Here is a 10437-nt window from a genome sequence, read left to right on the forward strand (position 1 = left end):
GTAGATTGCCTTCAGAGGGAGAAGAGCTTTGGCCAATGAAAAACACACAGAAAAAAATCTCCCCAATCATGTTTATAAAGCCCTTTCACGTTCTCTGATGAAAGATGCTATTCAAGTGCACAGTGTTTGCTAGAAATTTTCCTTCCCACCTACTGCACTGTTTCTAGGCAAATATCTTGCCCTTTTGAGTAATGCGGTGTGGAGTGAAAAGATAAACTCCTGTAATTATCCCTTGCCTTGGCGTGGCTGTGCTGAAAAGACAAACTGCCTCCTTCAGCACTGCTGCTCACTGAAAAATTGGACTTGAAGCGTACGTGGGAAGATTAGACTGACTTTAAAATGTCTTTTCTCACACCTGGTTTTTGAGGATGCTACAGAGGAGTGCAAAAACTGTTCAAAAAAACCCCTGGGGACCACCAAGACCTCATTTTCATGGGGAAAGTCGTCATCTCCGAGTTGTGGCAGAGGTGAGGAGGAGTCCGGGGGTGGAGGAGGAATCGCTGGCGGTTTGTCAAGAAAGTAGGAAGAGGAATGTGCTCAAACTCTGACACAAAGATGTGTGTCGAAGCCATTGCTCGAACAAATTTGTCCTGAGAGCCCTGACGGTGTCCCCACTGTGTGGTCCCTGGCCAACATCCCCATGGTGGCCACCAAAGGGAAAGGGTTGGAAACACACTGGTGACCCTGGCCACCCTCTGCTCGGTGCTGAGATTATTTTGGTCTTCAGGGCTGCCAAAACTTAAGCTAGCACTAAAACTACTTCATTTAAGCACCAGAACAGAGTAGAAGAAAGCTCAGGAACATCTGAGAAGATATTATAAGCATGTCTCCCAGTTTGGAAGTGCAGTTTGCTTACCCCATTTCAGGGGAGAGTGGAAACTCCTATCTTGAGAAACTCCTCTTGGCATCAGGCCTGCCCTACGAGGTCGATTTAGAAATAGGGTGAACTGCCGATGCCATGGTCACGGACCTGTGTGTGCTCTGGGCCAGAAATTATTCACCCACCGGCTTTGTGTGGCATGAAAGTGCTCCCCGCGGCAAGCACTCACGATGGAAGGATGCAAGGGTGACTTCAGCCTGACATCCAGAGGGAAGAGAAGATATAATCTAAAGCCCAGAGCGAGGAAGGCAAGTGCTTCCTTTCTGGCTTGAACATGAGAGTTAATGAGCCAACGTGACACAGACGAAGGAAAATTCACTGGGGAACCTTCAGCAGAGGCAGTGAGGACAGAAGTGCCGGTCTGAAAGCGTAAGGAGATCCTACGGGGAAAGTGCCCTTCTTGTGCTGCCTTCCTTCTCCAAAGAGATTTAATTCATTAGGTACAAGTAATGACTTGTCAGGCTACATCCAGCCCTGTTTCTGGTCACTGCGGTTCTCTCTGTAACAATCTGTGGTTTAAGAATAATGAGAAAAATAAAATGCTTCTTCTCATTAGAGGAGAAAGTCTGAAATAATGAAACATCTGCCAGGAAAATGATCTGTGCCTTTGTGCACTTAGAAAGAAGACAAGCATTTGCAGTTTTGTAGCTGTCAAAATTGCTGAGATTCCTAAATATTAAGCCTTTTTTTTTAAGCTATGATTCTTTAGTTAATTCCCTGGTTTGTTCCAAAATCAGGTCCAAAAGTTTGAGGCTGAGCTATCACATTCTTTAGGCACTCATTTAGGCTTATTAAAAGGCTTTCAGAGATGGGGAATTTGTCATGTTGCTTTAGTAATGTCTAGATGGTAATTTACTCTCACCAATTAAAAAAAAAATTGAACCAATTTCTGATTTTTCTCACAGACAGCAGCTTTTCTAAATGAAGCAAAAAGAGAAAAATAGTCTCAGTTTCTTCAGAGATCTTAGTGGTCCCAAAGAGGATGGAAATCCCGCTGCTGGATCATGCTGCTTACGGTGAGCTGTTCTCAAGTTGCAGCCTTGGAAGCTGCGGGATAACATTACAGTACAGATCCAAAAGAGGCAGGTTCCTTTTTCTTTGTTTGTCTTAAAAAATGACTTCTGATTTCTTTTAAATGTTTTTTTTTTTTTTCCTGTGGCTTGATTGTTTTGTCTTTTAATAATTCCAGTCTTGCCATTTACTGAGTTCTCTCTTCTAAATTTAGATCAGAGTGTTATTCACTTTCAAAAGAAGTGCTAATATCCCTTAGGTTAAGAATAATTAGATGTTAATTTTCAAAACCTGAAAGGAAATTATACCTCTAATTCATCGTTTAGAGCAAAATAGCTGGTTTCAAAGACGTACATAGCTACATCAAACAAAGGTCTAGCCATTTTTTTCCTAAACAAAAATTAACCTCCATACAAGTGAAGATGATACGATTCTAGTTAGATTAATGACACCAATTAGGCTAACGCATTTCTAACGCTCCCAGAGTTCAGGGGAGAAGAAGGCAGAAGAGCAGCAACTGCAAAGGAGCAATAACTCCTCCAGCACTTCCCCCAAAAAGCTTAGGAGCAGGGTTTCCTCTGCTGGAGTAAGCAAAATTTATCTAAAAAGAACCTTGGCTGTATAAAACAAGCTATGCTGTTAGCTTACTGCGGTGATGAAGAAATTTCATGTGAAGGGTTCATTTTGCCATGTCAGTCTTAACATTTCTTTGGTTTTCCCAGTTATTTGCAGGCATTTTCTGCTGATGTTTCCAGGGATGAAGTTCTCCAGACCTTCCTCCCTGTCGATGCCTGCCTGGCTTGCTCCAGCATCGCCCCAGCCCCTGTGACAGCGTTGCTGGGTCACCGACTCCACGTACCTGCTCGGGATGAGCCTATAGGTGCCTGTGTCAGCCTATACATCCCTCGAGCAGTGGGAAGGTCGATTTTCCTCCCTGTATGTTGTTATTACTGCTGGTGGGATCAGAGAGAAAATCTGGCAGCAAAGCTCATGGCTGTGAACCCCCAGTGTAAATCCATTGCCCCAGTGCAGAATGGAGCAACATATGGGTGTAAAATGGGAGGGCAAACAGTCTGGGAGCAATTCCCTGTCTCCCCTGGCTTTTTTTCCATCTTCATGGGTTAGTGGAGCATCACTTTCTCTTCCCAACAGCGCTGTCAGAGCCCCAGCTTTGCTTTCAGACTGGCAGAGCCGAGCAGACCACAAGATGGCAAGGCTGCACAGAACATGCTCGAACAGTTCCTGGGATGCAACAGGGGTTTATTGGCCAATTTGCTGTTTGCCACCTGCTTCGATAGATACTCAATTGTATTTTTATACGTAGCTTCCAGTCAAACAAATGCCCCCAGTGATGTGAACAGTGGGTTCTGGAGTATTTTGGCATGATCCCTTTGCAGCACCAGGACGGGGCATTTGATCCTGATGAGTCCTCTGGAGCCTTTCAGTTTGCTCAGGTCCATATGTAAATAGAGCTGGAGATGAGATTTACATTCAGATTTTTTCCCGTGAAGGCAGCAGACACTCCAGGCATGTTACAAATGAAACAACAACCCAAGCAAGCCTTGTAATTTAATGTAACTGCCTCTTTTTGGGTATGTGTCATGCATTCAGAATTAGACAACTGAATTCCCAATCTAATGTTCTTTGAATATAACAACATAGTGAAAGGCATAAAAGTGCCTTAAAATAGCTTGCGAACAACCACATGGAACCTATTATTTTGGCAAAAGGAGGCGGCAATTTATGGGTCTGGACTCAGTGCTCAAAAATAAGTACATGTTCCTTTTTCTTTGCATTGGCACATTGTTGGCTTTTCAGATTTGCTGTGCACTTTCGAAATTCTCATGTAACTATTCAGACAGTAGATGGGAATGCACAGGCTTTTTTGGGGACATGAATTTATCCCATTTGAACTGTCTGACATGAGTTGTCTGTTAACCTTGCACGGAAACTGCTCCTGGACCGGTCTTTTGAAGTTTTCCTGCAAAGCCTGTTCTGCTTTAACACCCTGAGACCAGACAAGCTGCTTGTTTTACTGAACCTCTTCTAAATATTATTTTCCTTAATGGGAGCAGCAGCCAGTTAAAGCAAACAGCAATTTTAGTTTGTTGCCTCCACATTTTATGATGTTTAGTAGCAGCAAAATGCTTTCCTGAAGTAGGTGAGCAGTAGTGTTGAGTCTGGAGTGGAGGAAGGACAGGCAGAACGGCAGCTACTGCCCATAACCAACAGATTTGGTTTGTCCTCCCTTTTACAAGCACTCAAGGAAAGAAATTCTTCTAAAATCTAAGACTCCCTGGTAATATTCTTCCTGTATATGCCCCCTCCTCCACTACATCTCCGGATATAGCACCATTAGTTTGAGATTTTTATGACTCTCAAGGGAAACACCGAACATTCCTGAAATTCAAGTAGCGTGTTGGAGTCCCTGAGCTGGAGTTCAGATAGCACGGGCTGTCTCAAGGATAAATCACGGGAGCTGCCAACATAGGGAATATTTGGTTTAAGACGCATGGGGCCAATAAACATCAATACTGTTACTTGAATCACTAATAAATAGTAAATGTTTCATCTCCAAGTAGCTCAGTGTGAATTCCAGCAGCAACCTGATGATAAAGAAGCACCACAACTGAAGGTAGGCAGTGTTAGCAAAAAACCAACTTGTCATAAAGGCTTCATTTGCTGCCAGCTGCCTCCATCTCCGCAGCTATAAGGAGAAAAAAAAAAACCAGTAAAGGAACAGGCAGCAGCTCTTCAGCTTTATGTCAACATCCAACAACATAATGCCATTGTGAATTTTAATAGAAATTATTATTTAATGTTTTAGAAAAGAAAACCAGTGGAATAAAACCCTTGAGGATAGCAGAGCCTCAGCGGGGCTGAGATGGTGGATTTGGCAGGGGTAGGTTTATGGTTGGACTCGATGATCTTAAAGGCCTTTTCCAACCTAAACGATTCTGTGATTCTATGAACCACTGCAGTGGATTTCATTTAGCGCCAGAAGAATTTCTCCACTTTTCACCCTTGAGGAACTGGCCTGTTATGGTTAAAAGCTCACGAGTATTTGAGAGATATTTGAGGGGAGGGAAAGATTGTACTCGCCAGAGAATGTGTTGCTGTGTTCGTATACACTTCACCCCTAGAAATTATTGCTCCTGGCTAGGAAAACTGGACAGAAGCTGGGTTCAACATTCGTCAGCATGGGTTGCTGCTTCCCAGCTGTCAACTCCCCTTTCCACCGTATAGATGAGGTCTAACACTATGTGTGTTGTACAGAACCAAGCCTGCCTAGCCCTAGCTGCTCTCCTGGAAACCCTGTTCTCTCTGGGCTGAAGCATGTGTGTCTGATGAAGAAAAATGAAATGTGAAAATGCTGTCTCCTCAGCGTTAGTCAGCAGAGGACTTGTCACTCGGGAAGGAAGCCGGATGCAGCTGCAGAAAGCCCCGTTTCCACAGCCCTGGCCAGCTCCATCGGTAGGGAGCAGCTGCTGAAGGGAAAATCAGGTGTGTGATGGGGCGAGAGAGGGAAAACCGCAGAGCCGTGTGCGGATGAGAGCGTGTGGCTGGCCAGAGCAAGAAACAAGCAGCAAAGGAGCTATTTCTTGAAGCCCTCTAACGCCTTCTCCCCTTTGCTTTGCAGTAGATATGTGGGGGAGTGAAAAAGGAAGTTAGGAGTCTGCACAATCAGGTATGTGCTCTTACTCTCAGTCAGCAAGTTCAGGGCAGGTTTTTCTGTTTGAAAATAAATCACATAGAGCCCAAGTTTCTGAAATAAATCTGTAGATCAGCTGATAGATTTCTACTTCTTGCAGACTATATTTCTTCCCCCAGTTTTTTCAATCAGGCCCAAATGTGAAGATGCTTACAGACATGGAATAGGGTGCTCTGGGCTAAGGTTAGACGGGATCAGCCTGTGCATGCATGCACAGAAATACATCCGTGCACACAGATGATGATGTGATACTGAGTTCGTTTCAGTCTGTCCACTACACCAAGGAAATAGTATAATTTTCTTCTCTGTGGAGGTGCAAAACAGCCACTACAGTCTGGATATCCAGGCTGGAAAGGAGGTGTGCTCCCCTTAGCCAGCAGATCTGCGGATGGGACCGTCAGTGGTACCCCAGCGTATCACTGCACCACCAGTAACATCACAGACCTTTATTTCTGTGTTGCACATAAGCCAAGCGGGGAGTAAAGCATGTAGGTCTGGAGAATCATTTACTCGTGCTAATTTCATCACCTTTTGGGTCAAATTGTGCTCAGTTTTACACCAAGTGGAGTCCCAGTGAAGTTGGTTGTTGCCAGGGCCTCGGGGTTTTGTGTCAAAGGTGGTGTTGCACCCCATAGGAAGAAAAGGGTGAGTTCACACTGATAAGTAACAGGTAAGTAACCCTCCACTCAGTGTTATACAAAAGGGCTTTTTCCCCTCATATTGCTGGGGGACATGTGAAGCCCACCAGTGGGACTCTCTCAGTACTCTTGGATCTTCAAGCATTTCTTGCTCATCCTTCTAAAAACGAGCGTTGCTGCTCCTTTACCTCCAGGGAGTGGTTATGAGAGTGAATGAACAACTTCCAGGCTGTGATACTAACATGCTGGTCATCGCTTTTGGCAGGTGGCGTTCTTCTGCTGTAGGTTAAGGAGCTGAAGGTAACCCACCACAAGCTGTCCTGCCGGAGCTCTGGGGTCCCTCGGTGACTGGCTGCTCAGCATGGGTAAGGAATGCTGGATCTGCTTAAATATATATCTTTAATTGGGTTGAGGGGAAACAGGATTAGCCCTTCATTTTTTTTTTGGATATGGGAGGCATTCATTTTTTTATCGTTTTTTTTCCTCTTTTCTGCCAAAATATGTCAGGAAGAAAATGCAAAAGAAATAGAAAACATACCCAGAAAGCTTCTATCCATCATGTACTGTTTTCTTGAAAACAAAACAGAGCACTTCAATTATAACAAACTGTAAAATCTAAAAGATGTGCTCTGGTGTGGAAGTGTGTTTGGGTAGGATCCTCAGCTGAAATTCAGTCCCACTCTTTATTTGTTACGTTTCTTCTGCTGTGTACAAGCCCAAGCTGTGAATTCAGTTAAACTCTTCGAAATGTTTATGCAGCATTTCTTACCCACCTCTCAGCCGTGTTTTCTGCAGTTCTCCGTGCTTTGGGAGATAGACTATTCTATTAACAGCACCACGTCCAATTATATCTGGGGATCTGCCCCTGATGGAGTTAATCATTACAGTGATACACTAAACCAGCAACGACAGATCACACATGTAGCCTGTCCCTATAGCTGCCCTGAATCTATTTGCTTCATACTGAAGATAATACCGACTGCACGCCCAGGCCAAATCTGGAGAATGGAGGTGACGTCGGGGAGAAAACAGCCCTTTCCCCAGTGTCCTTGGGTCAATTTTGCAGCTTTCTGATAAAGATCAGGGGCTGGTAATTGCATTGGGTGAAACAGAGGTTTTAAACAAATACCTGTTTGGCTCGCTCCCCGCTTGAAGGAAGAGCAGAGGTTTACTGCAAGAACTATCATAGCATGAGACCAATAATGCTGAAACAGAAACTGGATGTTTTCTGGCTCTCGCTTCTCCTGTGATTGCCAGCGGTGTCACTAATTGGTGTAAAAGTGTTTGAACCTCAATAATGCTCCTGACTGCTTTGACCTTTGCCTGTAGCTGGATTAACAAAACAAAAGCCACAGCGCTAAGATTTTTATCCTGCAGGGGACCATGATTAAAACTGTCATAAAATTTCTTGCGGGGCCTGAGTCTTTATGAAAAAAACCCTCAGTGGTTCTTGAGAGCATTAGCAGAATTCCTCTGGGAGATGAAGCCATCCCATTAGCATCACCCGGCCACGGGTCATTAAATACTGCGTGCAGACAGAAAAATGTGGTTGTGTTCACTGGGCTGCTTTGGCCAAAGTCATATTTAGGCATTCAGTTCTGCCACTTGTGTTTTTCTCGAAGTTCTCCCTGGTGAAGGAAACAGCCATTTACCAAAGCTAGTGTGATGATAACGTAGATAATAAACCAGATGCTTCCTTTCACACCGGGGTGGAGGATGATTTCACCTTTTCATATAGTTAGTTTAAAATTGTGTTGAGTTAAAGTTTATGAAACAGCTTGGGAAGCTTTAAGGGGAGATGTATGATGCAGTTTCTATATTGGAAAGGCTTAGTTAAGAAATGTTTCTAAAAGCATTTAGAGATACTCGACTGAAGTGCACTGCATGTGTAGTTTTTGGGTGTTTTAACTGCCGTGGCCTCTGAGTCTTGTAATGGTAAGAAAATCCAGAGCTACTCTGGGATTTGTTGGTGGATCTCATATAAAACAGAGAATTGTTTTACTTTATTTGTTTAAACATCATGTGTAATGACGAGCACTGCTAAAACAGGCTGACATAGTCCTACATAATCCTAACAGGATTTATTTTACAAAGTGAAGCAAAAATGCACATTTCCTGCGCAGCTTTCCTACCATTCATTAAAAGTAACTCCATTTCTTTTATCTGACGGTAAACCCAGTGATCACAGAGGCATTCTGACACTGTCATTTATTACTTACAGCTGCAACATTTTTCATGCCCATCCCTGAGTTGAGGTGGGTATTCTCCAGAGCAAGGTCTGGATCAGGTAAGGACCAATTCTCAGTCCTTAGCTGAAGCTCCCGGGCTCTGCGGCAGTACAGAGCAGCACAGGGTAAAGGCACGCTGGAAGCCGCAGGAAGGACAGACCTGTAAAAAAAAGTAGGTGGGCAACTGTTTTTTCCACTTACAGTTTTTCTCCAGCATGTCCCTGAGACCTGGGATGGCGTTTTCAAGGGTGTCACCAGTGACAGCTCCAGCTGGGGCTCTCGAGGTTCCTCGTGTGTGTCGGCTGTCTCGGAAATCTGTCTTTCCTTCCCTGGGTCTCAGTTCTCCCTTTATGAATGACGGAAAATAGTAATTCTGCAGTGTCTTTTCCAAAGAGGATTTACATTCTTGGGTTGACAGGGATTGTTCTTCGTGTTTGTTTATAAGGAATACAGCACAACGGGCTGGATTTCGTCTGGGATATGATGTCTTACTGTAAGCAAACAGAATAAGCATGGCAAGGATCTGGGGCTCAATCTCCTGTCAAAATGTTTTAAGAACTGAACTTTATTTTTACAGTAGAAATACATGTGTGATTCCTGTATTCTCCTGATACCCTACTCCCACTGAAACCCCCTGAGATCAGCCCTGTCGGTAGGAATCTCTGCCTGAAATGATTGTTGAAAGGGAAAAGTCCCATTTGTATAAATATTTTTTTGGGGAAAAAAAAAAACAAACCCAAGCAAACAGACTTGTAGCTCACATGTCACAAAGTGCACATTTCCCCCAATAATTTATTTGTTCACCTAGCAATGTTTCATATACATTCGGTTTTGTTCAAGAAGATGACCAGCATGACTGTTCAAACATGTCGCATGGTAACCGACGGGCCTTTAAAAACAGCACGGAGAGAATTCAATGACATGGGAATAGCACGGTCAGAAAATGCAGTGCCCATTTCAAGAAATGTCTTTAGAAACCACTGGCAGCCAAACTCGTACAACATGCAGGCAAAATGCTGCAGCAGACAGAAGAAAAATAAAAAACATTTTTTGCAACCAAACACTGGCAAAGCAAAAAAAAGCCCAAACCAACTTGCACACAATTCCCACAGTCAGGACGTCAGGAAGTAGAACTGAGTGTTCAGCGATATTCTGCAAAGGTTGTGTATCTCAAAACAATGATGCTGTGCTCATGAGCTGAGTGGAATTGCTTTTGAAGTGGAAATCTGCTGAAACACTGGCTAGATTTGTTTTTTCTCACTTCGGAAAACAATTTCCGAGGACTGAGTTTTTGCAGATTGTAGAGGAGATTCAGATCAATACAAGAAGGTTTTGTCATTCAGTCCGACACAGTGAGTACTGGAAAATAATTTTTGCTTTTCAGTACTAACAATTGGACATTTTTGACTCTGAAAAAGATCTCAGTGTTATTGTGATGCTAAAGGAGAGGATATTTCTCAGCCCGGGTTTGAGCTCAGTATAACAGACAGTAATCTGCATTCAGCAGATCTTTGAGCGTGTTGTGGAACTAAAAGATGTGTTATTTCTTACATGATAGTTGCTTGCAATACATAGCTCTCCTCTATTCATTCCCCCTTAGCTCACGCTTGTTATTTTTCTCCATCTCTGCCAGTATGAGAAATACGCAGCATGCTCAGTGCAGAAGGCATGACATTTTATTCGAATCCCTGATACAAATGCTTCATCTCCTCCTGAGAAATATGGGATTCAATTACATTTATCAAGCTGGGTGGAAGATCTTTATTTTAATGCACCACGAGCTACCTTGCAGCATCTTGGATTTTCCTAATACTGTCACATATTAAACAATCTGCTTGGGAATACCTTCCCAAAGTGGTTGATTATGCCCAAGGATTAGCTCCCTTTTAGAGATGGAGAAGGTTTAGTGGTAGGATGAGTCTGGCCAGACAGTCTCACCTTCTCCCTGTGAGTCTCATAGTTACGCAA

Source organism: Pterocles gutturalis, unplaced genomic scaffold, assembly GCF_000699245.1.
Source record: "Pterocles gutturalis isolate BGI_N339 unplaced genomic scaffold, ASM69924v1 scaffold26297, whole genome shotgun sequence".
Classification (NCBI taxonomy): Eukaryota; Metazoa; Chordata; class Aves; order Pterocliformes; family Pteroclidae; genus Pterocles; species Pterocles gutturalis.